The sequence below is a fragment of the Phyllostomus discolor genome, chromosome 10 (genome assembly GCF_004126475.2).
Source record: "Phyllostomus discolor isolate MPI-MPIP mPhyDis1 chromosome 10, mPhyDis1.pri.v3, whole genome shotgun sequence".
Lineage (NCBI taxonomy): Eukaryota > Metazoa > Chordata > Mammalia > Chiroptera > Phyllostomidae > Phyllostomus > Phyllostomus discolor.
In genome coordinates this window covers 90,472,994-90,484,850 of record NC_040912.2, presented here as the reverse complement: position 1 = coordinate 90,484,850, position 11,857 = coordinate 90,472,994, and the positions used below count along the sequence as shown (strand labels likewise).

The 11,857-nt window shown below is 47.9% G+C and overlaps 1 long non-coding RNA gene and 1 other non-coding gene across 2 annotated transcripts in view; both read left to right on the top strand.

Annotated features, from left to right (window-relative positions):
• The first annotated feature begins 2 nt into the window (after positions 1 to 2).
• Positions 3 to 11,857, top strand: part of LOC118497216 — a 29,058-nt gene continuing 17,203 nt past the window's right edge. The window contains exons 1-2 of the long non-coding RNA XR_004899750.1: positions 3 to 218; positions 1,665 to 1,848. This is a non-coding gene — a long non-coding RNA (uncharacterized LOC118497216). The remainder of the gene's footprint in view (positions 219 to 1,664; positions 1,849 to 11,857) is intronic.
• TRNAC-GCA lies at positions 7,353 to 7,424 on the top strand. Its single transcript has one exon. It is a non-coding gene; the product is annotated as a tRNA-Cys (tRNA).

Sequence of the window (11,857 nt, the reverse complement as noted above, 5' to 3'; positions counted from 1 at the left end):
AGGGGCCGCCCGTACCCCTGAAGACCTGGAGTATCCCACTCCTCACCGCCTTAGACCCGGATCCCCGAAGCTGCCAGGAGTGGCTGGACGCTGTGACCCGCCTGATGGCCAGCTTATGGTGTGCTTGGTCGAGTGTACGCATCCTTCCGTCTGCCCATCCCTCCATCCCTCCATCCATTCTTGCATTCAACAGTTACTGAGCGCATCCTCTATGCAAGGTGAGGATGCTGGGATGAAACAGAACCGGCCTCTCCCAGACGGCGCATGTGTTAAACCGACAGTAACGGAGGCCCTCGGGGGGAGGGCGTGGGGATAGCGAGTGGCCCCAGGGGTGGAGAGGGACTGCAGGCTGGCGGTGCCGGCGGAGGTCATGCGTGGGTGGGAGTGGCTGCCAGGCCCTGGCGCATTCTCACGTGTCACCCCGCTCCCTCGCTCACCACAGCATTGACCTGCGTGTCGTGTCTTGGCTGACTGCTGATCTGTTTGGTTGATTGTGCTATCCTCAGAAGTTCCTGGCACATAGTAGGCCTTCAAATAAATGTGGGGACTGAGCCCTGGAAGCTGTGGCTCAGTGGATTGAGTGCTGGCCTGTGAACCAAAGGGTCACCTGTTTGATTCCCAGTCAGGGCACATGCCTGGGTTGTGGGCCAGGTCCCTAATAGGAGGCATGTGAGAGGCAACCACCCATTGATTTTTCTCCCTCTTTCTCCCTACCCCTCTCTCTAGTAATAAATAAATAAAACCTTTTTTTAAAAAATGTGGGGCATGAACTAAGTGTGGGCCCCGCCATTCTGTCAGGCAGAAGTCTGCGGGGCCAGGGAAGTGGTGAGCTGTGTGGGTGGGGGGGAGGCAGGTGTTTGAGAGGTGAGCAGAAGAAGCCTTATCCCAGGTCTGGAGGAGGACCCAGCTCAGAGAAGGTGGGCCTAAGGGGCTCAACCTGCTCTGAAAGACAGAAGGTTGGCGGGGCAGAGGAAGCGGCCTGCAGCCTAGAGAGCCCTCCTCCCCGCCCCCTCTCCGGCACGGGTTGTCTTCCTCGGGAATATTTGGGGCAAGGGACTGTCTCGCCCAGCAGTCCTAATGTTGGCCCCTGTGATAGCTCTGGCCTGCCATGGATCTCTGCTGGCTCGCTGCTGGTCACCTCCCAGAACCCTGGGGTACAATATTGACATTGCTTTGGCCTGGCCTCCAAAGAAAGGCTGAGAGGAGCCTACTCTCAGTCACTGCCCAGCCCCACGCCTGGGCAAAGACCGTTCCTTCCCACCTAGCAATTCAGGGGAGTTATCCAGACTGAACTGCCAAACTCTGCTGCGTTCCCGCCCTCTGAGCAGGTCCCTGATAAAGGACTTCCTGGAATCCTCTTTGGCCAATGGGCTGAGACCGGCCCCATCCAATCGGATCTGTGCAGCTATGTTCTTATTTGCATCTCTGCTGATCCATTAGAGCCACTCCAACTTGTGAAACCAACCAATCAGGATAGTGCTATTTGGATATCACTGCAAATTTGAATTTCTCATTTGCATAAAAATAGACAAATCAGGTACCAGGGTAGGAACTTGCCTTATGAAGAGAGCCTCCACTTTGTCTCTGTGGTTTCTTCCTGAGGCTGTTTCCCCAGTTTGCTGACTGTTCATCTGAATTAAGTTTCTTCTCTTCCCACACTCCAGACTATCGGTGGCATCGAACTTTTGTTGGCAGTGCCTAAGGAATCCCTGACACAGGGCTGGTGCGTGTATGTGTGACCAGCTGTTGGGCGATTTGAAGAGATCACAAGGGTTTCACACCATGGAAAAGTAAAACTTAAAATTCAACATCTGATCTCAGGATCCCTAAAGGCCCAGGAACCTTATGGTAAGTCCTTTGCCTGCGCTTTGAGCCCGGTGTCCCGCCTGCTTGCTGATGTCGGCTTCCTCCTAGTAATTTGTTCCTACTCCTGGCTCCGCCCCACACCCCATCTTTGGTCTCAGGATCCCTTAACTTAAAAAAAAAAAGGCAGTATAACTATTCAAGAAAGCTACACACCTTTATTTTATCATGTACAGCATCTTGACACCTCTTTGACTCAACCTCCCCGTCCCTGACCAGGACTGGGGTCTATTCATTGACTCTGGGTCAGCAGTTGCTCATGAGCGAAACATCCTATTTGCTGAGGGACCAATTCTCCCAGTTTTTGACAAACCTCTTTTCTACTCCTGTACCCCCAGGACTTAGCGGCACCTCTGACCCGTTCACGCATCCCATTCCTGCCTCTGCTGATTCTGGTTTAAAGTGTTTATTTGGCAGTTCTGCATAGGGACAAAGGCAGGATTGCAGATGGAACACATTTTTTAAGAATTCTCAGTAATTCAAATTGGTTTATCAGCCAGTTGATATTCACTGGCTTAACTTACATCGTACTTGGCTTTGGCTATCATGGTCATTCTATGAATTGGCTTTGGGTGAACCATGCCAGCTACAGGTTTTCCCAAATGAGCTTCCTCTAGAGATAAACTGGTACTGTCCACTCTCCCATGTGAAAATGGCTGCAACTGATTTAATTACTTAAAGTAGTTAAATATTTAAAAACACTTTCCTGATTGTCATTATTTCTTTTTATATTCAACTGGTTATTTTAAAGTACTTTTCAGGTTTCAAATGTATGTGTCTTTTAACAAGTTACCTTTCTGTTATTGAGTTTGGCCTTGTAGTAAGAGAATGTAGTGTAGGATGCTGATTTTTTTTGTTAAGGATTTTCCAAGACTTGCTTTGTGGCCACGTATGCAATAAATGTTTGAAAAATGTTCCATGTTCGCTTGAGAAAGGTATATTTTAGTGTTGATTGCAGGGATCTAGTTAGGTCAACTGAATCAAGCTTATTGATTGTGTTATTTATATCGTTTATATTTCATACTTTTTGCCTCTTTGATCTATCAGTTACTGAGAAAGATGTATTAAAATCTATCAGGATTGTGCATTAATCATTTTCTCTATATATTTCTGATAATTTTTGCTTTAGATATTTTGAGACTGTATATATAGGTTTAGAATTGCATTTTCCTGGGGAAGGGTTTATTTTATCTTTATGAATACTCATTACCCTAATAATACTTCTGCTCTGTAGTCCACTTTATCTGATACTGATATTTCTACACTCACTTTATTTTGGTTAGTATTGTTTGATATATTTTTTATCATCCTTCTACTTTCAAATTTTCTATATATTTATGTTTCAGATGTGTGTTTTATAAGAGTAAAACTTTCCACACTTCCGTATGTTGGCTATTAAGAGTGTTTGCATTAGCGTTGTGGAAATTGGCGAGAAAACTATTTCTTCTATTACACTGAGAGGCAGGGCTCAAATGGAATATCTCTCACTCTTGAGAAACAATTGTTACCGCATTTAAAATACCACATTTTACAGGGAGGAGTGGGCAGAGCTGAGGGAGGAGCGGAGGAAGGAAGGGAGGAAGGAAGAATGGGTGGGGAGAATGGGGTTCTCACGCTTGGTGCTGCCCCACCCAGAACCGAGTGAAGACTTGCCTATTAGACAAGGGAGGGGTCCCAGGAATGGAAGGGTGAACTCCTGGCCAGTGGGGGGTCTCCAGTCAGCCTGTGATGGCTCTGCCATTTCCATCGGCCAGCCAGGAATACATAGACCTTCCTGTACCTTGTGGCATGAGAGGTTACACAGGGGAAATAAGGAGCTCTTACTAGGCAAGAAGGTATATAGCTCAGGGGTAGTGTTTGACTGCAGATCCATGGGTCCCTGGTTTGAAGCTGGGTGCCCCCTGGTGGTGACCTGCTTTATTGCCAAATACCTTGATGTGTATTTATTGCCAAATGTCCTTGATACCACATTCTACTAAATAGCAATGTCTTTGGTGGTTTTTGTGTGCTCTGAACCCCTTTGCTCCGGGCTAGGCCATATGTAGCAGTCTGGGCCAATCAGAAGACAGAAACCACACAGCCCTTTAAACAGGGAAAGTTTAATATAAATCATTATTGTGCTATAAGAAGAGAGTAATCATAAAGGTTCAAAGAAAACTCTAAAGGTACCCCTGGGGTGAGGGACCCAAGCAAGGGCAAGTTTGGAAGGGGGACCCTTCCCCAAAGCTAGGATTCAGACCTCATCAGGGGCAAATGTGGTTGCTGCCCACCCACTGAGTGGTCCCATCCTTACCTGTCCACAGTTGTTGGGCAAGCAGGGGTTGGCTTTCAGGAGCACAGGTGAGTCACTTGGGAGCATGAGGACTGGAGTATGTGGTATTTACACCTGGAGGGCGTGGGAGCCGGACTGGGACACAGCCAAGCCCATGCTGGCAGGCGGCTGCATAGAGGTAGTTGGGGTGGGGAGCAGGGGAGTGGTCAGAGGTCCAGCTGGGCCTTGCGAGGCCACAGAGGGGCTTCATTCTCTGGGTGTGGGCCTGGGACTGAGCGCCACCAGGTGTCCTCACACACTTGTACCCCCTGCCAAGCATGCAGCAGGAGCCAGAGAAAAACCGGGCAAGAACAGGTAGCCGGAACTGGAAGAGAAGCCCCATTTTCCCAGCAGTGTCCCTCTACTGCCCTCTACTGACAACTGTTCACATTGTGTTCACTTGAAGGAGAAATGCTGAATCAGTCCTATCCCAGAGCCACAATGAAAGGGGGACCTTAGAGCTGGGAGTTACTACACTGATAACCTGCACACCACGTGACTTGTGCTGGCCAACAGGATGCTGGCAGATGCGCTGTGAGCAGGAGCGTGGGATCTGCGCGCAGGGTTGGGTTTGCTCTCCGACATTTCCGCCATCACCAGTGGGATGTGCTTACCTTGTACGCAGCTCCCCTTCCGCCTTGGCCCCAGCATGGAACGTAGCTCCATCTGGAGCCCAGCTCCCGGAGAGGACCTGAGGCCAGTTAGACCGGCAGCCTGTAGCCCGCCCACCCACCAGTGCCCCACCTAGATCAGCCGATTCACATTCAACCTGCAAACCCACGGGCATGAGAATAAATGCTTACTGTTGTGTGCCACCGGCTATGGGTGGCTTATTATGCAACGTTATTGTGAATAAGGCTGACAAATACTGAAGTCAATATGTAGAAGGGGACATATTTTAGCCTGCTGGAACAAAAGGCTAAAATACACATAACAGCTTCATGAGGGAGCAGTAGGTGGTAAGGAAGCCGTGACCGTCAGCTGAGAAAACAGCAAGAACAGGAAAAACAGAGGCTTCTGATAACCTGGAAGGCGGCGAATACACTTGCACTTGTAGAGTTGGCGGTAGGCTACTTCGAGGCAATGGAAGGTGAACTCATGGCCAGGAGAGTGGTCTCTAGTCAGTCTGTGATGGGCCTGCCAGTTCGCACAGGCTGGTCAGGAATAGACAGAATTTACAGTGTGCTTTGGAATCCTTGGGTGTGGTGACCCAGGTGAAATCGCTGAGGAGGACTCTTGGCCCCGGGGGGGGGGCGGGGGCGGGGAGTGTGCCGGGAGTGGTCGGTGGATATAGCTCAAGGGGTAGAGCGTTTGACTGCAAATCAATAGGTCCCTGGTTCAAAAACCGGGTGCCCTCTGCTGGTGGCTTGTTTTATTGCTGAATACAGATAAAAGACCTTCCTGATTTTTTTTTCTTTTATTCGTATTTATTTTATGCCGAATTTACTCCCAGGCCATCAGTTTTTGTTTCTTCAGTTTCTTCTGGGATATATTTGTCTTCCGTGCAGCCTCCTCTTCTGGGTTAGGTCCAACCTGCTCTTTCTCAGGAGGGTCATCTCAGGGTGGTGGGGAGAGCCCGTGTGTGGGTTAATCCACCTGTGAGCTCTGTAAGTTCTGGGCTGCGTTTTGGGAGCTTTGTTCACCTGCGTGTGCTCAGAGAATCTGCATCTAAACCCTTCAGGTCAGCACTACTCTCTGCACTTTTAAGCCCATGCGGCAAAAATGCAGCACTCTTTTTGGGCCGCTGGCAGCCCTGCGTGCAGCCCCACTGCTTGGCCCCGGCTCACCCACCAACTCCACCCTTGTAACAACAGGATGGCACACACTGCTCCTGTAAGATGATGTCCATCCTTCAGATCCTGGGTGGCTTTTCTAATATGCGTACCCCTGATGGGCAGCTTCACACGTGTTCTTCAGGTGAACACAAAGATTCGAACCTCTTTTTTTTTAAGATTTTATTTATTTATTTTTAGAGAGGGAAGGGAGAGAGAGAGAGAAACATCAATGTGCAGTTGCTGGGGGCCGTGGCCTGCAACTTAGGCATGTGCCCTCACTGGGAATCGAACCCGCGATGCCTGGTTCACAGCCCACACTCAATCCACTGAGCTACGCCAGCCAGGGCTAGACCAAACCTCTTGATTTGTGTGATTTTGTGGGGTTTTCTAAGTCAAGTGAATAGCGGACTATGTTCAGAGGTCACCTCTGGCTGCTTTTGGGAAGAGCAAAACCCTCCTGATTTAACTTCCTCCTGATTTAAAGTTAGCCTTGTCTCCACTCTTCCTTGGTCCGTCGGTTTTTCAAAAGTGACTTCTGTTTTCTGGCGCAAGTCAGGATGCTGTCGCTAATGACCTGTGTGTTTCAGAGGTTCTTAATTAGGTCCTCTTTGGAGCTGACATTACAGAGGACCTCACTGAATCAGGAGTTACCCAGCCCGTGCCACAATTACTAGTGACCTTGCTAAAAATACAGATTAAAATTGTGGCTCAGTGGGACTGAGGAGGGGCCTGGGACCTTTGTTTTGGGGGAGGCACACTGCCCTGTTAGCCTGGATCCTCCCACCCAGTGACCCTAAGTGGCTTGGAAATAATTTTGAAATTTACAACATTACAAAACCCTAAACAGCATTCTGGAGGTCAATAGCATGGTCTTCAAGCTAGTGCCTTCCACCCAGGACTGAGGGAAGCTAGGATGCTGGGCTGTAGGCATAGACCGAGGCCAGGTGTGCAGAGGTAGAAAATGCGGGAAAGGTGAGAAAGGCACAGGCGTGATGGAGTGGTGATGGCTCATAGCTAATGACCCGACTACGTGCACTGGTTGTGTCTGAGCAAAGCATGTAACTGAAACTGGGTTCAAATTCAGAGGCAAGGTAGGTCATGCTGTTCCCACATGGTTGCAGCCCTCCATGACCTCTCCACACCAGCTCTTTAGTCCCCACTTCAGTCCCACCACATCTCATGGGACATGTTCAGGGACTGAGGGAAGAAGGACACTGGTTATAAGTAGAGGTGACAATCACCTGTGTAGAAGGTGGGGGGAGGATATGGGCTGGGCACAGTAGGAAGGGCATGTTTGCAGGGTTCATGGTGACGTAGCACTAGCAAGAACACATCTCAATGTAGTGACAGCCAGGGTGTGGCTTTGTAGGTTTAGAGTACTTATTAAGGTTAGGTAAACAGGTGGGGGTATAGCTCAGTGGTAGAGCATTTGACTGCAGATCAAGAGGTCCCCGGTTCAAATCCGGGTGCCCCCTACCCGCATTCAGTTTTTATCGACTGGACACACTATGCTCCTTACCCTTTTCCCACCACACTGGCTCGGCCTGCAAGGGGGAGAGAGAAGAGATGAAGGCCCAGGCTTTACCAGAAAACCTCTGCTGACAAATCCAGTTTCTCCCTAGATAAATTCAATTTCTCCAAGGTGGAGTCAGTTCTGCTAGGTTTGTGGTGCATGTATGGTTCTTTTTTTGTCCAGCATCTGAACCCTCTGAACTCCATTTCGGGAATTCACAATTGTCTCAGTCTTGGTGGCAGACAGGGTTCTGTCTCTGGCTAAGGAAAACTAAAATGCCAGTTATCTCCTCCCCTCATTATTAGGAAAACCTCTCTCTCTCTCTCTCTCTCTCTTCTCTCTCTTATTGGATCTGAAGAAAATGAAAATCGAGGTCGTTTGGAGGAGGCTAGTCCAGGAGCCCACGTCACGCAGTAGAAAGAGTTGAGTGAATTTTGCCTGAAGTCTGCTAGGGATCACACTGAGTTCCCATGGAACCCTAGAATTGGTTTCAGGGTGGATGTACTTCCAGCCTGGATGGCTGATCCGAGCAGTTTAAAGAAAGCAAACAATTATTAGCTCAAGTGTCACTCTATATGATCTGGAAATCCAGAACTTTCTCTGACTAGACTATGATAACCTCTTCTCTCCTGTCATGGAATAACTGAAATAGCTGAAAATAAAAGTAAAGGCTGTCCTGGCCAGTGTGGCTCAGTTGGTTGGTGCGTCATCCTGTAACCAAAAGGCTGTGGGTTCGATTCCTAGTCCTGGTATGTGTGACCCCGGGTCTGGACGTGTACGATCCTCTGTCCTTGGGTAAGGCCACCAATCGATGTCTCTCTCTCACATCGATGTTTTTCTCTCTCCTTCATCTCCCTCTCTAAAAAAGCAAGTGAAAAAAATGCCCTTGAAAGAGTGGGACTTCACAAACTGAACGTGGGTTTATGAGAGCATTTGGAAAGCTTAAATTATACCAAATAACCTACTCTGAGGACTCTTCCTTGCCAACCATGCCAGCTCCTTCTTCCTTTCTGAAAGCTGGTTGGCCCAATTGAGGGGCTTTCATTGCCAGGGAACACCTCCCCACTCCTCATTGTCTCCTCATCTTCTAGAGTGACAGAAAGATCTCCACTGACCCTCGGTACCAATTACTGAGGTGAAGACTCACACAATGAAACAATTTCAGACTGGCTAGTTTATATCAAGGAAAATCTACAGAACACATGTTGGTCTGGATTCTCAAAGTATTTCGTGAAGTAGGAAGGTGTAATTTTAAGTAAGTCTGAATTTATCTTTATGACAGGTACCCAATTAACATTCTGTTTAAAATATCACAGCTATAGCAACCAGGACAAACCTGTTCGCTCAGTTGTTGACTTGAACCGGGATTCACGGGAGGCCAGTTCTAAAGGCATTTTGTAGGGCTAATGATCCCTTGGTGTGGTTAGCGCTACTTGGTGGGGGGAATCCGCACCCCAGCTGGAGAAGATTTATCATGGGTGGCTTGTCCATCCGGTCAACAGTGACTCCCTTCATCAGTGTGTTGAAAAATGCATGGGTAGGTGGAGCTTCCACATCCTTGAAAAGCATTTGAGTAGCTGTCCCCTGTAGATAGAGATGCTGGCCTAAGCCATTACAGCAGCAAGGGTTCCCTGATTTCAGTGGGAACTGGAGGATCTCAGGGTGTCAGAGTTCGAGCAGTGTGATTCTGCACCCCCAGGTGCACGTTTGGGGATTACTTCGTGAGGTCTGTGCCACAGAGAACTTGGCTGTGGTTGATTGGTCATGAGGTCCATGGGACTAAGAATGGGAAGCCCAGCCCTGTCCTACCTGATCTGCAGATCTAACGCAAGAACGAGCACCATAGATTCCTGACCTCTCAACCAGTTCCCAGATCTGAATCAGTTCCGAGACCCTGCATCCTTTGGAAGGGAAATGTGAGTAAACTTGAGAAAAGGACGCTACCAAAATCTCCAACCATGGTTGCGGATCTTCCCCTTAGATCTCCCCAAAGGGTCCTTCAGCCATTGACCTGGAAACTCTATACTGGGAAAGACAAACACCCATATGTTTTAAGGCCCACTCAAGTCATTTCCAGTGGCTTTTTTATAGAAACAGCCTGTCTTGGTTCATGCTTCATACTTTCCTAAAATCTCTCTAAGGTTCACAAGCTCCAGATAAATAATTTCTGGCTTCCATGTGCTCCACATCTCTTGCTAAGTGGCCCCAGGCCTGGCACTAGTGGTAACCAGCTTTGGTTCACAGCTTGGCCTGTAGGGCACCTCTAAGCCTATCGCAAGTAGCAACTATCTGCAGATCGCTTTGTAGCTCATGCTGCATGCCCCAGACAGGGCACAGGCAGCAGCTGATTTGGGGCTGCATCTTCCAGGAGGGCCCAGAGCCAGCGTACCTGGTGGCCAGCTTCAGCCCACACTGGAACACCATACCACCACCCCACTGGAGACACACTGAAGAGGTGGACTCATCAGGCACCAGAGTCCCACTGAAGTAAGTTCTCCTCTGTGGAGTCGGCCCATGTGCAGCAGCTTCTCCACTGTGGTGGAAGCCAGTCCTTGCAGCCCATCAGCCTGGGGGTAAATGTCTCCCATGGACATGCCAACAGCACTTAAGGCTCAACTACAACAGGAAGGTGCACACAGCCCAAACAGGGGGCACGCTCGGAGGGCCCAGGTCAGGGGAGGCTGCACCACTGAGCCTTACAGGACACCTGCTACATAAGGCCAGTCCACCAAGGTCATGAAATGTAGCAGCTCTACCTAACATAGAGAAACAAGCACAGGGAGACAGCCAAAATGAGGAGACAAAGGGAACCCATCCCAAATGATTGAACAGAACAAAACTCCAGAAAAAGAACTAAACAAAATGGAGACAAGCAATCTACCAGATGCAGAGTTCAAAACACCAGCTATAAGGATGCTCAATTATCTCAGTGAAAACTTTAACAAAGAGACAGGAAACATAAAAATGGAATTAGAAAACATAAAAAAGAACCACCAGAAATGAAAACTACAATAACTGAAATGAAGAATACACTAGAAGGAATCAACATCAGATCAGAGGAAGTATAGGTTGAACCAACATTTTGGAAGGCAAGGTAACAGAAAACACCCAATCAGAACAACAAAGAGAAAAAATAATTTTTTAAAATGAGGATAGTTTAAGGGACCTCTGAGACAACATGAAGCATAACAATATCTGCATCATAGGGATACCAGAAAGAGAAGGGAGAGAGCAAGGGATCGAGAATCTATTTGAAGAAATAATAACTAAAAACTTCCCTAACCTGGTGAAGGAAATAGACATGCAAGTCTAGGAGGCACAGAGAGTTGCAAACACTGATGAATCCAAACAGGCCCACTCTGAGACATGTCATAATCAAAATGCCAAAGGTTAAAAACAAAGAGAATCTTAAAAGCAGCAGGAGAAAAGCAGTTAGTTACCTACAGAAGACTCTTAGAAGACTGTCAGCTGATTTCTCAACAGAGATGTTGCAAACCGGAAGGAAGTGGCACGAAATATTCAAAGTGATGAAAAGCAAAGAAATACAACCAAGACTCCTTTATCCAGAAAAGCTATCATTTAAAACTGAAGGCAAAACAAGAAGCTTCCCAGACCAAAAAAAAACCCAAAAAACCCTAAACTAAAGGAGTTCACTAGCATAAAACAAGTATTACAAGTTATGTTAAAGGGTCTTTATTTTTAAGAGGAGGAAAAAAAATAAAAGTATGAACAATAAAATGGCAGTCTATCAACAATGACTTTAACTGCAAATGGAGTAAGTGCTCCAATCAAAAGACAGGGTGGCTGAATGGCTAACAAAACAAGACCCTCACATATGCTGTCTACGAGAAACTCGCTTCATATCGAAAGATACCCATACTAAAAGGAAAGGGATAGAAAAAGATATTTCATGCTGTAGGTACCACCCCCGCAGGGTCAGAACTCCGGGCTCAAACCCCCAGCCTCCCCACCCCACCACAGTTGATCCATAGTTCCCCTCGACCAATCCTGCGCCTCACTCCTCGCCTGTCCTCCCCAAGACTGGCCGCTCCCCAGGGGCTGGGACTCCTCTTCTTTCCCTGCCCCCATCAAACTGTCCAGCAATTTTGCAGTGCCCTCCCCCTCTGCTTTCTGGGACTCTAGCCAGATCCAGTATTTCTTCAGACTTCCCCGTGGGTCTTTTCTCTGAGGACACCCCACCAGTTTTTTAACTTCCTAAGATATCACAAATCCCGTAGATGGCATTAGCCTAAGTGTACAACTCAGTGGAATTTTTCATACTCACCTATATGAGCATATATATATTTACATATACATGTCCATGCATAGGGGTGTATACATATATCCATGTAACCACCATCCCGACCAAGATAGAGAACTATTTTCAGCTCCCTG